General features: G+C 43.4%; 1 protein-coding gene across 3 annotated transcripts in view; it reads left to right on the top strand.

The window, feature by feature from the left end:
- LOC139210586 (neurexin-1a) overlaps positions 1–21508 on the top strand; it is a 227609-nt gene that overhangs the window by 125992 nt on the left and 80109 nt on the right. The window lies entirely within an intron of this gene.

Below are 21508 nucleotides of genomic sequence, written 5' to 3'. Positions count from 1 at the left end.
TAAAGAGCTCAGGTTTAATATTGTATGTCAATGTATGACAGGTGATATTAGTGTTGAATACCAAAGTCTTTGTGACAAAAAGATCACACTGCATGCAGTGCAGCCCGAACAGCTGCTTGTTCCACTGAATATCTGCATTTTGAACTAGTCACATTTGCTCTTTTGGACCCTCCCTGCTTCTTTAAATCATGGGACGACCTGAATCTCAACTTTTACATTTCTCAGTTGCTCAAACATTTACTGACGATCAGGTGAGTTGGCGACAGGAATCTCTTCCAGCCTTTTATTGACCATGCTTACTATAATATATTCTCCCCACCAGTGGACAACATTCACTAGAGATGAAAGCCTCCAAAGGCTCTTGCTTGTAGGGACACATGTGTTGCTGTGCCTGACACAGATGTGTCACTCCAGCACACAACAGGTATACCCGCTTCATGGATGGCTTGGCCTGCATGCTTGATATCCTCTGAGCCAGCAGAGCATCTGATGCACCAGAAAACAGTGTGCACACTGCTGTAGTCCTGGACCTTTCAGCATTACGCCGGTCGTGCTAATTGATAACGCCGTTAGATATATCAGCTTGTAATGTCTACAGTCAACATCGCAGTGGCTCTTGAGGAGGAGGGGCATTGCTGTCAAAATGGTTCCAAGTGCTCGTCTCTTCCTGAAGGGTCTCTCCATGTGTGATAAAGTGTCGCCTGATGGCCCTTTAACTGATTTAAAGGCCTTGCTCCAGTCAGGTCAGGTGCTCTTAGACCACCCATCTGCCACCATTTCTCCAGTCCTCCAAAAATCATCTCATCAGCTCAGTGCACTCTGCTCGCAGCCTTAAGTGAGTAACAGTCACTACTCTCATCCTTTTATACTCTTTTGCTCTCCAAGGGACGGTGACACCCCAGACCAATTTCTCCTCCTCTCACTGATCACTTAGTTGGGGTGGGGGGGTGGGGGGGTGGGGGGGGGGGTCAGTCAGCCACTCTTTCCAACAGATTTCTCCCTTTTTTCCCCTTTTTCTCTTTAGGTAGCTCTCCATGGTTTTATGTTGTAGCTTTTACCTTAAAATGAAATGAAGACATGAAATCTAACAGCGGGAATGTGCTGAAAGCATCACACATGTCAGAAAGTTGCACAATCCTTTGGGTTTTAAGTGGAAACAAAGGAGAGCTGTTTTTGGCTCTCTGTCAAAAAGACGTCTCACTAACAGCAACAAGAGTCAGAATACAAACACAACAAACTCTTTAATGATGAAAGTTTAGTTGTGGAGGAGGATTTTCTCATTTTGTGGCCAACAACCTTCTGGTTAAAGCTGATGAGATCTGTAAATGTGCTGAAATTAGTTTAAGTTGTGGTCTCAGGTGTTTGCTTCTGTGCAGGCAGAAGGAATTTAGTGGTGAATGTTTTTCCTGAAGCTGTATGCATGGCCCCTGTTTTTAGTCTCTCACTTTGGTCATTTTGTTGACCCGAGCAGAGGGCGACCTGCTGAGGGCGTAGTGGTGGCTGGTAGAGGTGATCAGAACAACAGCTGATTGTATTGGCAGATTTGAATATCTGGAGTGATGAGGTATCTAGCAGTGCTTCTTTTTGTGATCTCACTGAACGCTCGGGGTCGTTTGTTGCACTGAATCTGTGAAGCATCGGCCGCTGACTTTGTGATAAACCCCCAGACCTTCTGTGCACTTTACAGTTTCGCCACTTGGGGGCACAAATGAACAAGTAACTAATAATAAACCTGATAAAGGTATCACCTTACTGCTGATGTCATTAACTTCAGCTGCTGCATACGAACGCAGCATTTCAGCTTATTAAAAAAAAAAAGAAAGGATGTATTTATAATTGTGACAGTATGCACACATTACACTTTTATTTACCTGACTTGCAATGTTAGAGATTTAAAATCTCACTTTGTTCCTTTGTAAAAGTTTGCTCTTGAGGACATGGTAAGTCAGGTTGTTGTCCTTGGCAAGCAGCCCTGATAGATTGCCTTATTAGGTGTAATTATGCAGATTGCACTGCTGATAATTATAAAAGTGTAAACACATTCAGCAGGAACATTCCTTTTCACCATTGCAAATGAGAACAAAGCAGTGGTTCCATGCTGCTGACTTTTCAGCACCAGGTGGCTGCACCAAGTTATTGAGATTCTACAAGGTGAGAACAACTCAGTTGCTTAATGTGTGCAGCATCTGCTTTGTTCCTCAATTGCTTTTTTATACCATATAGGAGCAGGGTAGCAGACACAACAGAGAAATAAGAGGTATCTTCATCTGTTCTCATGCCAGATGGCTGATCATATTCATTTTACTGGTTATCTTCATCTTATAACAATAAAGAGTCTTTAATATGTTTAAAATCAGATCGCAGCAGCCATTAAAGATTGAGCCGTCACTTCTAATGTATTTGTACTCATTAAATGGATCAGGTAAAACGTTCATGATTGATTTAATTGGCTCTTCCTTTCCTCAAGGCTTCTTTCATTGTTTTCATGTGAACAGTCAAGTGAAAAAGAAAACGGAGAAGGACACATTATCCTCTGTGTCACACTGGCTAAGTTGGCTTCCTCTGGGCATGAAATGCCTGTGTATTCCCTGTAAACCGTAAAGATCAGCTCAGCAGTTTTTTTTTTTTTTTCCTCCTCCTGCAGCTTAGAACACTGCAATTCGAAGGGGAGGATGTTGAATGGCCAGTGTGCAAGCAGAAGCAGGCACACTGCAGCTGAGCCTTGTGCTCTCCAGTCCTGAACTCTGAACACTGAGCACACTTCCCAGCTGAACCAGATTGTGTTTATCAGCAGGGCTTTTATGCCCACATGTTCTCTACATTCCCGTAACCCGTGCTGCACACTGAGTCTGCGATCAGCATTCCCTCTCTTGTGAGAAATGGTCTTTTATTAGCAGGCAAGGCAGACTTGCCCAGATTCAGCACCCTCTCTGTGGACAGCGCTCAACTGCCAGCTCTGGCACTGTGCGTGCTTTGTTTACGTGTGTGTGTGTGTGTGTGTGTGTGCATGTGTGTGTTCTTATGTTTGTGAGAGAGCGGGAGGGAGGGAGAGAGAGAGCGAGAGAGAAGGGGGGGGGGAGAGAGAGTTGCTTATGTGAGCTGCAGCATCATCACTCTTCTAAAATCTTGCGATAGACTGCAGAGTCCAGTTAAGATCCTGGAGAAAACAGTTTTCCTGGGCGATGGAGGGGGAAGGACTGCTCGGCTTCATTGGTTTGTACTTATAGGACCGCCATCAGACAACTTCCCCAAATTCACAGAGAGGGAGAAGAAGAAGGAAAAGAAAGACAGTGAGTGGGAGAAGAGGAGGAGTCTTGGCAGATGATATGATAAAAGTAGCTACAGAAATGAATCTAGCCAGTCCTGCATGCTGGTGTGCTTTCTTTCTTCCTTTTACTGCTCTTGAATGTCCACACAGGAGAGTGGATTGAAAAAGGCTGAACGGGGAGAGCTGGGAAAGGTTGTGAAAGGAATCAGAGCTGGGGGACATAGCTTCAATTCCTGCTATTCTGCCTAAATAGGCTCTTCCTCTGTAATGCACTCAGGCTCCAGTGATTCGCTATGTGAATGCTGCCCATTTGCATAGCCACTCTCCCTCCTGCTTCCTGGCTGGCTGTCGAGGCTCCCCCCCCTCCCTCTGTCCTCCTCCTCCTCCTTCTCCTCCTCCTCTCTCCCCTCTTCCTCTTGCGCACATCTTCTGGAACTGCGCTGCCGACGCTGCCTGTGTGTGAGTGTGTTCCTGCCCAGGGCTGCTCTCTCAGGTACCGCCGTTGTCAGCGCTTGAGAGCAGAGATCTCTAGATGGGGAACGGGTGCGCTACTTGGCACAACTTGCAGGTACAATCACGCCTTCCCCCGTTACGCTGCCGCAGCCGTCCGGCACATGCAAATGAGACTCGGATTTAACTATGGTCCCATTCCTCTGGACATCCTTTGAGACCACTGGAGGAGGAACAGGAGGGAAACTCAGAATGTCTGTCTTGGTTTTCTGAAGAATTGTCTTTTGTCTTATCAGTCTCTTCTTAACTTGGCTTTTTTTTTCGGCAATTGCATTTTTTGGAATATTAACAGTTTTTGGTGGGGAAGATGCTTCTAATTTTGTGAGGGCTTAACAGAAGGAGAAACAGAGAGAATAAGGGAACTAGGGGAATTGGAGCAAGCTGGGATTTCTCCATTGCTGTTTGAGGTTGCCCTAATTTCTTGAGTGAATGTTTTTGATTGTTTTTGTATAATGATTTATGAGACTTCTTTACCTTCCTGGGTGCTGCTACGGATTTCCTAACTCGGTGGAGAACAGCAAGAGGCTTTTTTTCCCCTCAACCGACATTTTGTGTGGTGTCCCTTTTGCTTTTTTTCTTTCTCTGTGGATCTGTGCGAGTGTCTCAGTCTCTGGGCATAGTGAGCTTTGGCAAGGTGAGAAGTATGGGGCTGTGAGGCTCACTGAAGTTCCACCTTGATCTGAAGCCTCTCCCGGCCACTCAGGGAAGATGTTCGGAGGCTGGAGGAAACAGTTTGCTCCCCTGAGGCCTGTAGCAGAGCCCTTAAACCGGAATTCAGCTTCGCTCACCCACCTGGCCTTGTGGATCACTGCCCTGGCTCTGGGCTTTGTGGCAGGGTCAGAACCCGGAGCTGTGGAGAGTCTCCACCACATTCACCTCTCCCATGGAAACAAGCGTCACCATATTGTGCCTATTGCCATCCACAGATCACCTGCATCCCTAAGAGCAGGGCACAGTAAGTATTTCCTTGCCATGTATTCTCGGCGTGCAGTAACTTATTACGCATTTCTTGTTAGATTTCTTCATTGCTGTTAACTTTTAGCCACCTTCATTTATTCTTTGGTTAATGTTCCTGCAAATTCAAGTCTGAAACATGACTTGACATAGCTTCTTTTTATTCCATATATCTGATTCCCCAAGACACACACATAGCTGTGTGTTCCACAGCGAGTCGAGCTCAGATCCATCCCCCTTTTCTCTGTCTCAGCAAAGTGCCCTCTGTCTCCATGTCTGTGATTAGCCATATCCCTATCTCCAGATGCTCCACTGTGTCCAGATTAGACAGGATTAGAACGTTGTGGCGCTCCATGTTGCCCCTGGGTGTTTGGAAGACACAAAGATGCTGCCTCCATCTCAGCAGGGCGTTGAGCCGCTCCTGGCCCCTGCCCAGTGTGGAGGCTAGATGAGGCCTGTGTACCCTGTGTGGCAAGAAGGTTCGTGACACCGTCATTAAGAGTGAGGAAGGAAAAGAAAAGGAAGTTGAGGAATTATATAACCTCACCCCAAGTACTCATAATAGACTGCAGTGTGCTCGCCACAATACAGTGTGTGTGCGAATGGTTTTAGATGCAGCTGCAGTTTGGTTTTTCTTCCACTTGTTTGGTGGGGCTTGTCTCCACTTGAATGCTTTACATGTGAATTTTACCTGAAGTTCTGGGCGACGTCGATGTTTAGGACAGTCGGGCACTTAGAAGACCAAAATACTCCTTTTCTTTAGTCATCATACAGCCCAGGCATTTTTGAGTGACGTAATCACTACTGGTGTAACACTGACGTAATGCTGAGGTGCCCTGGATCCCATTGACTAGACACCTCTTAATAATTTATAACAAACCTCCACTGTTCTGCAATCTTTAATTCTGAAGTTTGGCACCACAAGGCATTAAGCAGCGAGTGATAACACCACACCGGCGTTTTGAGGATGTTTTCATTGGACACAGGAGCAGCTCAGAAACAAGACCGGAGCCCGGATCACTGGGCAGAGTTAGACCTGTACGAACAAGGGATTCAGTGCCCCTCAGTGATGATGAGGGAGATTGGAGGTTTGCCGGCCTACTGAGACAACAAGAGAGGCAATTAGGCCACTCTGCCATGACCTGTCTGGAGTGGACAACACTCCTCTCACCCCCTGCTCTCCCAGAGGACCCCGAGGGCATGTGGTGCTTTCAGGCACATTCACTGACTTAATATCATAGTTATCGTTGCTGCTCCTCCGTGCTGCTACTATACCAGAAAGCTTGGGGGGGCCAAAGAAAAGCTTTCTCAGTAACATGATTACATTTTTGGTTGATCAGCGCACAGAGGGTGCGTAAATGCAAAATGGGGAGACATGCTGTTCAACATGGTACCTGGCTCCAGGACAAAGCTCGCTGCTGTAAAGCCCCAGTGCTGTTGTCTTAGCTGTGCTGCAATTGGTTTAATTTTCATGGGGCTTGTTCTGTACATGCAGCACTGCAGCAATTAAACATGTACAGCTCAATTTTTTCAGTCTAATTTGTGAATACAAGGGCCGTAGCCCCTTAGGTCTGTTTCTGTATTCTTAACAGTATATATTTATATATTTCCCCCACCTCTCTGCCTCTCTCTCATTGCTTTTGGTATCACTGTCAATGTTAAAATCTAATCCTATTTGTGATACTTATGTAACTGTACCTGCCTTTCACCGTTGTTGTCATTGCCATGTTGACATTGTCTCAAGTGATTAGAGCGAACAAAGCTAATAAGGTGCTGACACTTAGTTCTATATGCAAATTGCCTCCATCTCCATTTCATGAAAATGTGCATTTTCACTCGTTCACATGTCGCAAAGTTTAGTAACTCTGGTCCCCGTGATGGCGGGCTGTCCATCCAGTAAGTGATGTCACTGGAAAACATGCATTACTCTGTGTATATCATACTGTTAGAGAAAACATCTGCTGTTTGCTTTGTGTTGAACTCACTGATTTATGTGGAAAGAAGAAGAAAATTACCACGGTCAGGATGTATGAAATTGAGTTGGAGTGTGATGTATTGTTTGTTTAGGGCAAGCAGTAATGAGGTTCAGACAGTATCAACTCTGAGTAGCAGACATACCATTCATCATGAATAGACTCCCAGAGGTGGTAGTCTTCTTTCCCAGAGATGGATACGATACTTGATATGCCGGCTAACTAGGTTATCATATTCTCCTCTGTACCTGCTCTTCTAATTCATTGAGACTGGATAGATGAGATGATCGGATCGATAGAAAAGTTTAAGTTTAGAGTTTAAGTAATCCATGTAGATTTTCTGTTTCTAACTTCTGTTGGCTGATGCAGAAGATGGTGATCTGCAGTGATTTGGCGCCTCTCTATGAGATGTGTTTATGTGTTTATGCATCATCCTTTCAGAGTCACAGCCCACATGTGTAATGGCTGGGAGGGGGACGTGATAATCATGTGATATACTTCACATGTCTGGGGACGCCCCCCCCCCCCAACATCTGCTCCATAAACTACTACACAAATAGCTTTTTTTATGTCAAAACTTGGTTGTTTGATCAAAGTCGGTGAAGCAATTTAAGTGATTATTATCAGTTTTAAAGCTCTCCACCTTCTGATGGTTGGTTGAATGGATTAGAGACAGTTCTAGTCTGTGCTGGCGCTGCTGCAGAGAACAGATGAGTGGGAAGAGGGGGGTGGGGATGGAGGGAGGGGAGGGCAGAGGGGAGAAATAAAAGACGACGGAGAATGAAGAGCAACAGAGATGGAGAAAGTGAAGAAAGAAACGAGGAGAGAGAAAGAAGAAGAGAGAGAGGAGGGAGAGAGGAGGGAGAGAGCGGATGGTCTCTGATGTTGCCTTGCTACCGGTGTGTTGTGGGCTTGTATAATATAATTACTCCCATGTCTCTGAGCTGATGTCATTCTGCGATAGTGTGAGGATGACAGTATCTCTGCTTCTGTGAGGCGGCGGAGATGATAGCTGCCCTGATAAAGATCTGAGTACATGTTCCTCTGCTCTAGAGGGAGCAGAGGCAGTTATTGACCCGCGAATGAGGGAGTGAAGACTGCAGACATTTCTTTCTCCTCCTCCTCTGATGTGTGTGAACACAAACATCCCCTTTTTATTTGTGAGTGCTTTAGGTCTTTAACCTAGTTGCATCCTATGATACTCGCTGGCTCTCGTCTTATTCTCCTCCGTCCGTCCCCACTCTCTGCACTTCATCTCTTTCCGACCACTCCGCCCAACCTACTCCACCCCCCCACCCCCACGCTCGCTCGTTGGTCCACAGAGCCCATCCAAGCAGACAGAGTGGGCAGCCTTTTGCGCCTGCAGTGGTCTGTGTGGTTTCGGTGGTGACCAGGCTATGGTTGGCATGAAGGGAAATGAGACCTGACTGTGCGTGCGGTGGGCAGCAAGGGGTCAGCTGAGTAATGTGTCTGGTTTCGGATTAGAGACTTGGGAGACGGAGAGGGAGGGAGAGAAAAAGAGCCTCCTCCCTTGACTCAAGGGGATTTCTATGCCCCTAACATGCATAGGTCCTGGATGAGTTTGAGTCAGGGAGCTTTTTACCCATAAGGCACTTTGTGAATCATCATCAACAGCATCATCTTCTCTCCATCTCCTCTTTCTTGTTCATCCAGTCCGTCCGTCTGTTTACACCTCTGGCTTTCCCAGAGTTTTTTTTCACTATAATTACTTAAAACGTTAAGAAGTCTGGTCTGCGTTCGCTGCTGGTGTTACATCTGTCTGACGAGTGTGACGGAGAAAACCATCATCATACAGTTCTACTTATCAACTGCTCCGTTTCAAAGCGTACAGTGTTGTTTCACACGGACACAGCTGTTAGCCTTGCAAAGTACACTGGCATGTTGTAATAGGATAATGCCACATGTCACTGATTACACCTGATAGAAACTTTTTCATTAGATTATATAAAACATCACTGATTAACATTAGTAGAGTTGTTTTTCACAGCAGGACACAGCAAAACAAATATGGCAGATATATTAATGCGTCCTACAGAAAGATGGCCACCACAAATAACAGTAAGACAAAGAGCTTCAGAGAAGACACACATTATAAATGGAGCAGGTAAAATGGGACAGTTTCCACATATTAAAATGTTTGAGCCACTGCTGAACGTTTGCATGCCAACGTTAACAGCACAGAGAACAGGAAGCGTGGAGGAGTGATGCAGCTGTAGCGCAGGTCAAGGCATTAAGGATGCTAATGAAAGAGCTTAAAGAGTTCTCCACAGTCCACTCTGATTGACTACATAAATGCCTTTCTGTTTCCCAGGGGAACAGCACAAGAAAGGAAAAAAAAGAATAAATAAACTGAAATAAAGTGGAGATCAAGAATGCAAATGCCCTATTTTTTATCTAATCTGAATTGAGTTCAGTCACCCTGGAGAAGCCTCATTCTCTGTCATCATAATGAGGCAGCAGCTATCTTTGTGCCAGTCAGGCCTGTATATACGCACGTCCTCATGCACACTCCCTCACAAATGCACGCAAGCTCACTGCACACATAAAGAGCAGCACTCTGCCAAATCATCTTTCATCTCTTTCATCACTTTGAATCACTGTCACAACCGAAGAGTGTAAATGTGGGTAGTTGAAGCGATATGCAAATTTGCACATGGGAAAAGTCTCATTTATATATCGTAACATGTCACTGGTTAGAATCTAAAATAGGTCATAAGGAAATGATGCAGTCGGAAGGTATAAACATATAATTGTCCAGACGTATAGTAGTTCCAACAGTGCAGTGATAACTCCCCTAGCGCTGGACTAATTGGTTCTGGGAAAGGTCAAAGGAGAAAAAAAAAACAGAAGATAGAGGGTGAGGTCTTTACAGCCTCTGCAGCCTGATAACCCCAACCACAAGGGAGGCCAAAGAGGATGGGTTTCTATGCCAGTCCGCTTGCACAAGACGAAAATGTATGATTGTCATTGATCATCCGATCAATAATGTGCCCTACTTAAATTTCACACGGCTGTTTTGGGAAAAAAAGAGAAGAAGAAAAAAAAAAAAAAAAAACCCTCCATCCCTTCAGCTTCAACATGGTTGGTTTGATTGACAGTGTTTTAATTATTCTTAGCTCACAAATCATTACCCAACAACTTAATGCACATGTTCATGCATGCGGTCTTAATGATCGTGTCGAATGAAAAGATAAAAGGTTTTAAAACAACGAGTGGCTGCCCCGTGTTACAATAGGTGGCCTCAATAAGAACCAGCCATGTCACAACTATTCTTTTTTTTGCAATTTACAATTGCTCACCTGCAGCAGAGTGGCAACAGAAAGAAAGCTGCCCCCTAATCCACTCTAATAGGATTGTGTGGGATTTCACCTTCCTCATTGCTCCTTCCATCTCTTAGTGCCTCAGGCCTGCTGGCAAGGGCTGATAAAAACACGCCTGCCTAACACCTAAGTGCAAGCTAATATTAGCATATATTTTGAAACATAGTGTAGAAATACAATGCATACCCACGCACGTTTCTTTTTTTTCACTGTTGTATATTTATTTGTTGGTAGATACATGGCATGGTGTGTTAGATAGAGGACAGCACAGCTCTCTTATGGTGCTCCTGCGTTGCCTGTTGATAAGGGGGGCGGCAAAGCTGTATATAATATACTGTAGCTGTATATAAATTGCAGAGGATGTAGTTGTGCTGCATGACAAAACTCCCTCTTACACACCTCAGTACAATAGCACATGCAAATGCAATGCTTATTTCCGGCTATCTTTTTCTCTTGATCTTCTCCAGATTAATGAAATAATATCTCACTACTTAGTAGAGGCTTACGTACAAAGTAAGGCTACTCAGCAATAGGCAGAGCAGATGTTTAATCCTGCAATTAAGGCCAAGGCGTGCTTGTTGTCCCGTGGGTAGGGCGTAAACAGTAGAAATAAAGCAGTGTCATGTGTCTAATTTTCACAGACATGAAAATTAGACGCATTAGCATGAACAAGGCACCGAGCACAGTTTTATTCGTATGTTAATGTGTGTTTATGTTATTCTGAATGTGTTCTTCTGTTACTGGTCCATTTGCTGATGTATGTAAAATGAAGACCACACAATTTGCATTGCGTTGCCTTGTGTATACAAAACCAAGCGCGTTAAACACCGTCTGCGTTTTTGAAGTGTCGCTCACGCTCCACTTTTCAGCTACCCACTGCTCGAGCTAAACAATGATTTTGTAGATGAAGAGGGGCAGTAGAGGGGGCTTTACCTGATATTTTCATTTAAATGTGGAAGTAGAGATGCAGATATATTAAATCATGCAAAGAAAGTCCTGCAGCGCAGCATTCTGTAATTATGCAGGAGTAGTACAGGCTGCTATATGACTTTCTTTTTATGAATAGTGCTAATGTTGGAGCGTGCTCAGTAAAGCACAGTAGCTCTGTCAGATCGTAAAGCAGCTTCTTTGTGAGAGCTGTATTTGTGCTGATGCAGGTTGGGCTGCATATGGTGATGGGCAGCCGGAGTTGTCTCTAGTCTCAGATCAGAGCTCTGGCCCTGGACTCTGTTTTCTGCCTCACTTCCACTGTGTAATTATCCCCCACACTTGTCTTTTTCAGTAATTATAACTGCAGTCATACTCCACATCTGTTGGCTCCCTAATAGAGAAGACAACAGCTTCTAGAGACCATTTGGAGGCTGTGATGTTTGGTACATACTAGAAAAACTGAAACTAAATAATGCACTGATGTCTGATGGCATGCAATCAGTCAAAGAGGCTTTTAACTTGGAATGAAAAAGCAAAGAATTGACTGATGCTTGATTTTATTTAAGTCTAACTTTGATATGTGTGTTGGCTGGCACGCAAATTAAACACTGGATGCAGAAAATTCTAATCAACAAATTGCTGGCAAACAAAATGGCTGACCTGAATCGAGAGAAAGGCGGCATTGTGTCTGAGGAGCAAATGAGGCAAGTGATGATGAGAGAGTAAATTAGGAGCTGTCGATACTGTGAGACACCTCTATCAGAGCCAAGGCAGTTGGCTCGGGAGGCAGATATGCAGCTGGTCAGGGTAACAAAGGGCCCGTTTGGTGTATTGCTCCATTAAGACACTGGGTCTTGTCAGCTCTGCCTGGATGGGCCATTCTGCTCCACAAGGCAGGGGCTCATGTATCACTTAGGGCTTAGGGGAAGTGAGCATGGCGGAGGAGGGGGCAGAAGGGTGTGAGTGACACTGGTCGACTGAGCATTCATGGCATAATGTTACCAGCCCAGGGGGCAGAACTTTACCTCAACCATGAATTGATGGTCCCCTGCCATGAAGCGGGAGGGTGGTTGGTATGGCTACCCCGGGGTGCCGTCATGATGAGGTGAAGGCTTATCTCTTCAGTGCAGTGTGAGGATGAAATATGCTGCAACAGTATGATGTAGGGGGAGATTTTTTGATTCACACTTCTCTGCCGAACCGCAAATTGTATCAGTTTCGCGCCGCTTAAAGGATATTTTCAGAATCCCGAAAACAGGACTAACATGCTGTATGTACTGTATGTGGACAGAGTGATAATTCCTCCTGGACGTAACGGCCGTGAAGCAGCTCCCCCTCTGTGTTTCTCCGCGACTGTGTTGTCTCCCTGAGAAAGAGACGCTTCCCCTGAGTCGCATTAAGGTCTTACACCAAATTCTGTCACCCATCAGACGCAGTGAACTGATTAGGGATTTCAGCTGCATCTCCACCTCACATGGAATGTTTTTATAACACCTAATCGCATATTGGATTTTGATCGGTGTTGCCAAAAAATGCATTTTGGTGGGGTCACAAATTCTGATAGCTGTGATTTCTATCTACCAAAATCTCTTACATGTGAGATCCTGTTACACTAGAGGTTCAGCTGGATGACGAAGCCCAAAGTGTAGAACAAAAATGATTAGGTGAGGTGTTAGCGCTCTACAGTGGACTACAGCTATTAAAATATATGTATCTAATAATGTCACAGGGTCATAATCTTTGGTTAGTAGTTATTAAAATGAGTGGCCCTCTCTAAATGCTACCAGCTTCTCAATATACAGAAACACTGAATCATTTAATCAGGTCATAGAATCTGACAGGTTACAGAGTTTGATGTAACACTGGAAGAAAACACAACCTACAAGAGAACACCAAGAGATTAGCATTTGATTGGCTGATTCAGACCTCTAAAGCTTCGTATTATCTCATTAGCTATCACAACACTCACATGTGCCATTTGTAAACTAACACCAGGCTGAATTGTGTCTTTCCTTTTCTTCTGTGGTTCAAAGTGTGGAGCCTGTTTGACCTCTGTGTGCACCTGTAAGCACCTCCAGCAGTGATGGAGTACCCCCCCCCCCCTACATCGCTGCAGCGCGGTGATGAAAGTTAAACCTCTGGAGATTAGCAAAGATTTTCAGGGGATGTTTAGTTACTCTGAGAAGAACTTAAATCCTTAAAACATACAGTTAAATATACAGTAAAGGTTTATAAAGGATGCTTTGTGTTAGATAAAAAACATGAAACTACTTTCTATTGTAAATCTTTGTCTCTGTTTCCCTCGCTGCTTCCTCTCCTTCTCCCCCTCCTTCCTTTCTGATGTGGTTATTTTGGGCTGTACTCGCCTTGAGATCGGACTTGACTGTGTTTTCTCTGTCTCCCAGTGTTTATTGGCTTTTGTTGCTCCTAACAGTTTGGAGCCGGGGCATCTTATGCCCTCTAATAAGGACGGCCAATTGTGGGGCAAGCAGCTATGCCCCACTTTTAGTCTCTACTTAATTTAATTACATCAAATTAGCAAAGTAGGGAGAGAGACGGGGGGGGAGAGGGGATTAATCCTTTGCAGCTTATGAAGGCAGGTTGGACACTGTAAGCTGTCCTATGCAGAAACGCTGCTTTGGGATTGTCTTCATTAGAAAGAGCTTAAGGCTCATAGGTCACTGGATATTGTTAAAACAATACTGTGGAAACCAGCCAATTAGAATATCTGCCTCGACCAGTGTAAAGACGAAGGACGACTCCACGAGGACTTTGAATATTTCCTTTTTTATTTGTTTGGTTGTTGCTTTGTTTGCTTTAGCCCCATGTATCATTTACTGCAACAGATTTAGGTGTAAAAGATGCTCTTTGATTACATTTATTATTATTATCAATAACTCATCATTGAATTACATGAAAGTCCTCTCAGCATAGGTGTGTGTGTAATATCTCAATCCCCAACAGCGGACAGATGTAACGCTGGTGAAGATTAAGTCTCTGAGCAATGAGCTGTAAAAGTTTATATTGACTGTGCTGTATATATGCCAATATGCCCAGACTTATTAAGCCAACACAAAGTAAGCAGGCCGTCTGGGCTCTGGGTTGATTTAGCACCTCTGTCCACACTGCTTTCTGCTGACTGCAAAGAGAATAGCTCAGCCTCAGCCTTCTGATAAAGACTGAAAGGAGGATTTATCACTTTAAAAACAACAAAAAAAAAGAAAACACATTTGCGAAGAAATGTGGCAGAATGTGCAGTATACGGTATTTTATGTTATAGGTTAGTTTCATGACATAACTGCAGCAGTTATAGACGAGCTGGCAAAATTGCCCAGTTTCCACTCTGTGCTCACACCATAAATGTTTTGCCTCTGTGCTGCTGCAAGATTGCAATGCTGTAAAAAAAAAAACACGGTACAGAAATGATGTGATTTTATGTTGTAGGAGGACTCTTTACCTCCCCACGTATAATTTAGATGGTGACATTAAAAGTTTGTGTTGTTGTCATTTCACTAGTATGTAGTACAGAGTGTCTCCAGCGTCAACCTGTGATGAAACCTTTTCTCATGCCTGCTGGTTCTGTTCTAACTGCCTATCCCATTATAACCGAGGCAGTTGTTTGTGCAGAGAGAGGATTAAGACAAGTCAACAATCCTTAGCCTTTTTAGTCTCCCATAGGGCTGCTCACACACCACTGAAGATAGAGAATGGCTTTTTCCAGGAGCAAAGCTTGAGAGCGAGGTTTAAATTGTTGAAAGGACCTCGCTGTACTGCGATGGAACAATGAACAGATATAGAAATAGAGATTGGTTGGGGGTTGGGGGGGCGGTGGCCACAGGGATCTTGCTGTATCCACTTTACCTTGCTCTCCAGTTCTCATTGTCCAGCTGAATTTTTTTTTTTTTTTTCCATTTCTACCCATGGGAGTGGACGAGCACGACCCGAGGCTGTGCTTTAACTACTGACTCCAAACAAGTGGAAGAACAATTGCTCTCAACTTAATTTTCCGAGCTGCTGTTGCTCACTGTTCTTAATTATTCCAACATATAGAGGCTGCCAGTCAAATGTGTCAGGCAATTAATCACCTCACATGTCAAAGCATTTGGTTCTGTCATCTGACAGGAGGGTCTGTTTTTCCTGCAGGCATGTTTTTTATAATGTTATTTTTATTATAAAGGATTTAATTATGGGAAATATAAAGAGCATAGCTTAATACATACATAATCATTACGACTCATTTGTGTCTCTTTTTAAAATTATTAGGACTCGTTTTTTAATTACTTAGCCGAGACAAAAGCCATACACTCAAAATAAACCCATTAACAGATACAACAGTAAATAGGTTTTAGGAGAAAAACTGTAACCACATTCAGCAATTACAATGCCTCCTAACCGAACAGTCACCTTCACGCTGCGAATACCTTCTCTGGAAGCATTACACACCCACCATGAAAACACTGTCTGCAGGAGTCAGCTCAGGACAAGTCCTGGACGGAAATGTATTTTAGTGTTGCAGACAAAGGTTAAACAAAGATATCATGCTTACATTACTGGAATGTGAGAAAGATTAGCATTCGGTACAAGCTTGAGACCAGACTACTAACTAACATGGTCATCTACGAGCAGCAACATGTGCATATTTCATTTAGAAATAATAATTTGTTACATTTTCAGTTGAATATTTTCCATCTTCAGTCGACCTCTTTGACCCAGAAGTCAGACATTTGCTATCCTAACTACTCTGTGCTCTAGTTTTCTGTGTGTGTGGATACAGAACTGTGGCACAGGGTCCAGAAATTGGCTTTTGTCACGAGCAGAAGTTCACAGTGCATGTGTGGCGCTGTTGGCAGCAGAGTAGAATACATTATCAGATGTAGTTTTCCTCAACAGTCAAAGCAGTGCGCTCTGACAACTGATGTACTGTAGAGAGGAGTGCAGAGGGGATCTACCACAAAAAAAACTCTCTCAAGAGAACATTTTTGTCCTTGTGCAAAAGGAGCAGACTTGCCATGAGCGAATATACGGCACTTTAAATTTAATTAGCTCGGGAGGAGATAACATATTAGACTACTGTGCTTCTCTGGTGCTAAGAGCTTCATTGCCAAATGTAAGAAATGGTTCAGTGACATTAGGTGAAGAGCCAAATGGAACCGGCAGCTAAATACAGGAGCAGTGTGTCTGAGGGGAAGGTGCATCCACCAGCCTGTTCTTCATGCATTGTACAGCCAGCCACATGTGTGTATACTTGGAATAAAAAGAAATTAAGCTATTTTTTTTTTTTTCTGCTTAAGGGAATTACATCAAAGTCAAATTGGCCTACATATCCACAAAAAGCCTTTGAGTAGGATCTGTTCATGCACACAGAACTTGGCAGGGCTTGAAAGTAGCACACAACTGCAGCGCAGCACACACCTTTGACATGCACTCAGAAGGTGAATGGTGCGAGCAAGAACTTCAGGTGATCCTTAATACCACAGCACACACACACACACACACACACACACTTTGCAGAAGTTAAATTCACAGCATGTCAACAGAACAGTGAGCAGACAGGGAGAAGAAAACCCCTGACAGAAGCGTCACCTCGCCACCGTGCGCTAACGGGGAAAGTCTTTTCCTGGAAACGTTCTCCGTTGTACAGATGAGATGTTTTATATTTGGAGCAGCAGCAACAAATCAGAACAAATCAGAAATAAATCGCTTGAAACAAATGGTTACAGTACAGTATACTGAGAGCAGTCGCTACTGTAGCTGAGCAATCAGAGAAGAGATCCACACAGAAATGAAGCACATCAAAATAATATAGAATAAAAACACTTGTTTTCCATCCATTACTTTGAGAAACGTATGTATAAACCATTTTTTTTTTTAGCAAAAACAGAATAATGCTCCATATTCTACAACTGTATCTTCAATAAATAGCTGCATTGACAGAGCTGAAAGTAATGGATCATTCAGAAAAAGGAATTTATCTACAACTTTCTGATACTAATACTCTTCATCCTTGGTTTCACCTGCATTAGAAATATAAAAATTATTATTTTAAGATTATATTAACATGTCCTATATAACCTTAATAAACAGTCCAGTCAGCAAACATACACACACGAGGTAGAACAGAAATGTTAAAGGTGCTGCTAAAATAACTACAAGACCGGCTTACTGGGAAAACACCATTATAGTTCAGACATAGAATCTTTTGACATTTTAATAATCAAATCATGTTTTTTTTTCTCTTCCATTATTGTTGATTCATGTCACAACAGGTTTGTATAATATTTGATAAATTATGTCTGGCAAAGAAGCCTGGAGAGGAATGATACTGTGGCGCAAACAAGAATCCCATGGATGGATGGATGGATGGATGGATGGATGGATGGATGGATGGATAGAACATTTTAATTAGAGACTGATGCCTTCTGAACTGTCTTTAATTCACAGCTCTGTAATCACCACCAAGTTACAACATGCAGCTGAAAGGACACAACAGTTTTGCTCATAACACCATATTCTATTTACCCCCTCATATCCTCAACAACTCCACCGTTTAATTGTCCCAAAAGGTAAAATATAGTGAGAAAGGAAGATCTGGGGTAAGAAGAAACATCGATCACGTCGACTCCCGGCACTAAATCTCCAGGATTATTGATCAGAGATACCTTCTTTAGCAGATACCGATAGTGTTTGATTGGATAACTGTGTCCTCATAAATTGTGGTAATGATTTCTCTGGAAGCTGAAATTGTAATCCAATAGACATCATTAAGCTTCTTTTAATTGTACTCATCCCATCAGGGGGAGGAGCGCAGACCAAAGATAAACCCAAACGCTGTTCTCCTTAATATAGTTTTGTCCTTTTAAATGGTTTGGGGATAAAACAGCATGCAGCAATTTATGTAAATGATCGCCTACTTATTCCCCTCACAAACAAGTTGGAGGGCTTCAGAAGTCCTACGCATGTTGTCCTCATTAAGCTCGTTGCCACTGAGAAGATGTACAGGATACGTTATATGTGTAAACCTGCTAAATGTCAATATGCACCTGTCTTAACATGTCTTAACACACTATATATACATGAACATCGACAAGAGACAATAGAGAAAAGAGGTTACTGTGAAATTCAATTCATGTGATTCATGGAGATCAGGTTTATATACATATATATATATATGTATAACTATACTACATGCAGCATCACGGGTAATCTATTTTTGCTCACCAGTCATTACGGGAATCCTTGGCAGCAAATAGAGAGAAACACGAGGGCTAGGTGCTGACAGAAAGCAGATCCATAATGTCATCTCTCCTTTTCATATTTCCATCACAACTATGTAATTATGATTGGATTCCTCCCCAGTTTCTCGGCAGAGGTGGTAATATGAGGCTCGTTATGATGGCCGTGTTGGAGGTCAGAGGAAAGACAGTCTGCGGGCCTGACCTTAGCTGAGCGCTATAGTCAAACACCCCCCCCACACCTGCTCCAGCAGGGCTCAGAGCCTGTCTGCTCACACCTATCTGCATCTTCATGTGACACCACACAGCTTATTTAACATACAGCACTTTGAGGCCGCTTTACTATATGCTGCTGCGTCATTCCGGCAGAAATAGATTCAGACATGAGAAGTCGGTGCCAAGAGGGATCTAACACACAGGCCATGTTTGCTATCTTACAGTCTACTATCCCACACACCTCTTTGGCCAAATGCAGGAGAACTCCTGGGATACTACTACATTTTTAATGAAAGCACCGTGTTTGATCTGCCAATGTTTATCTTCTTTGATGTTAAGCAACACAGCGGAGAGCAGCCAGCTCTCAATGTAGTCCAACATGAGGACACATTCATTCATTATCCTTTAACGGGGGATACTTGTGGTTGAGGAGTTCATCCTGGAGGTCTGATCATCAGTGATCGTCTCTAGTAAGACTGCCACATGTTTGCTGCTCTGTGACGTCTCTGGAGAGATGCATGTGACTGTAGGTGATACGAATGCATGTGAGGACATGTGGAATCTTAATCACATGTTGTTTTGCAGTCCTAGACCTCTAAGCCCTTTCTATCTCAGACTCCCTCATTATCTACCTAGATTTTGTCCTTTCATTTGTTTTTTATTAGACACTGGGTGAACAGGGAATAAACTGAAACTCGTTGTCAAACTAAAGAGACAACAAGCAGGGAAGTATTTCCAGAACACGACTGTATCTAATGACCACAACAGATCCATACTGGGCCCAGTGTCCCAGGAGCACGCAAAAAACAAATATGGAGCCAGTGCATAATTACCCCCACCAGTGGAAGTACGCAGGCACGAGTCTGCTAATTTCATGCCACTGCACAACTGTTGAGGTGTGCAATAGCCATGTTTCACCACGTATCTTAATCCCCAGCAGTCCCTCGAGGAGGTCTTCACTGGTCTTGTATGGATTTCAGACGGCCTTATACATATCGCCAACCTTATTATCTATACTCTCTGAATCTGGTGTGGAACTAGTTCTATAATCGGCGTGTCACAGAGTAGCTCGTTCCGTTGACCTTTGGTGCCTCGACATGAGGGTCTTGCTGTTTATTCATTTGGCTTAAAGGCGTCGCCAGCAAGATCTGCAGACCAGTCCACTGAAATGAGCAATCTTTATATTACAGTGATTTTTTTCTTTTTTTTTTTTTTGGGAGGTCACCAACAGTAAATAAGCTGTCAGTGGGATAAAGTGGGTGTCGAGTCGTATGAATAGACAGAGGGGGAAATGGACGCTTAAGGGCCCAGTGAGTTCCAACACTGACATGGTTTAAAAGAGCTTAATTATAATAAGCTGGAGCATGGAGCAAGTGTTTGGTGGCTTGAGGGGAAACTTGGAGACAGTGACAACAGTCCAGCACAAGCTACATGAATTGGAGAACGCTCTGTGAAGGGGGCAACATCAGATATGCATTAGTGGAACAAGAAGGGTTTTCTGCGGTAGCCGGCAGACTTCATGAAAAAGAAATGATGCCTCCCTCGCAAATATATTACACGTAATGTCTTTTCCTTTGTAGAAGTCATCAAGCTTCATAACGTGTTATCCATTAGGAGAACAAGAATCCTTACAGTCTTATTTCATTACGTTTTACAAATGCGAGTTATGCTTTATGAAAACAATAAATCCCGCCATAGATCTGTACGTCCCAACATCATTTGTTAATCGCTTTATTGTTAATTAATGATGCAATTCTTTTCTGCTAATGGTTGACAGTGTGTATTGACTCAAATGAGGGAACGAAATTGGAAAAGGAACTTGAGAGTAGAGTGACGCACTTTAATCAGGGCACTATGAAGAAAAGCCAGAGGGAGGAAAACAAGAGAAATATATAAATAAATGCAAAATATATCGATAGTTTTATATCCTTGTGAACTGGTTTACAAGAAAATATTGGAATTACAGTCAGAATGATTTATAATCTATTGTTCAGGCTAAGGCTGTTTAACTCCCTGCCCCTATGAATATTAACACACTCTGTCTCTCTGGCGCTCTCTCTGTGTTTCTTGGTCTCTCGCTCACACACACACACACACACACACACACATGTAAATGCATAACACACTAACAGAGCTCCCTGTCTAATTTTTCATGAAGATAGCTGTTTTTATGCTAATCTGACAGCTGCATTCATTTTCGGGCTTTCTCATAGGCATTTATTTCCAAATCATATTCTTATTCCTTCACAACTGCACACACATAGACACACTTTCTTCCATGACCATACTTTTCTATGTTAAGGAAAAGATTTTAAAAAAACAAAAACACACACACCATCCTAATCAAGGTTTTTAATTTGGAAGAAACAGGCACTTATTTGATTGAGGCGACTCTGACAGCTGGTTGGTTGGCGAGCATCAACACCTGAAAGTGTAGCTTTATTCATGAACATACTCCCTGCGTTAACAGACCATTTCCCATTAGTAAAGAAGGACTAGGAAGGACTAGGTCACTGGAGTAACGCTGCAAGGCTCTTCCTCGCTGAATAGCTAGGTAATTAGATCCACCCTTCATCCAGCAGGTCACGCTCAAACCTTTCATACGGCTGCTAAAGACAACGACGTAATGCAGGGAGAGAGGAAATAGCTGGTTTGGAGGTCACCAGAAGGGCATCATTTGAGCACTCGGTCAATAAAGCTGCTGGCTGCGTCTCCCTTTTAGGCTGTTAATGAAGCGTTGAACGCAGGGAGGTGCCCGTTTGGCGTGCTGGTTACCTGGGCACCAGGGACATGACAGCAAGTTCACCAGCGTTCACTTGTATCTCTTCCTTCTAGAGGTGAAACAGGCAATAGCAGTAAAACTGAGTAATTGAGCACCATTATGAGGAAAGCAGCACCAGTACCTGTCTCCCTCATTGTCGCTGAATTTTTCTGTACTCATGAATTGACATGAGTGCACTTAAGCCCTCAGATGGGGCTGAGAGCTGTTCAAGAGTGATATGTTGCTCAGTGCTTTGCGAAGTCATTACTCAGCACAATAAAACCCTCCACAGTGATGCTGCTCTGTACACATGGCAGCGATGC

This window comes from Pempheris klunzingeri, chromosome 12 (genome assembly GCF_042242105.1).
Source record: "Pempheris klunzingeri isolate RE-2024b chromosome 12, fPemKlu1.hap1, whole genome shotgun sequence".
NCBI lineage: Eukaryota > Metazoa > Chordata > Actinopteri > Acropomatiformes > Pempheridae > Pempheris > Pempheris klunzingeri.
This window is presented reverse-complemented; position numbering and strand designations above follow the sequence as displayed.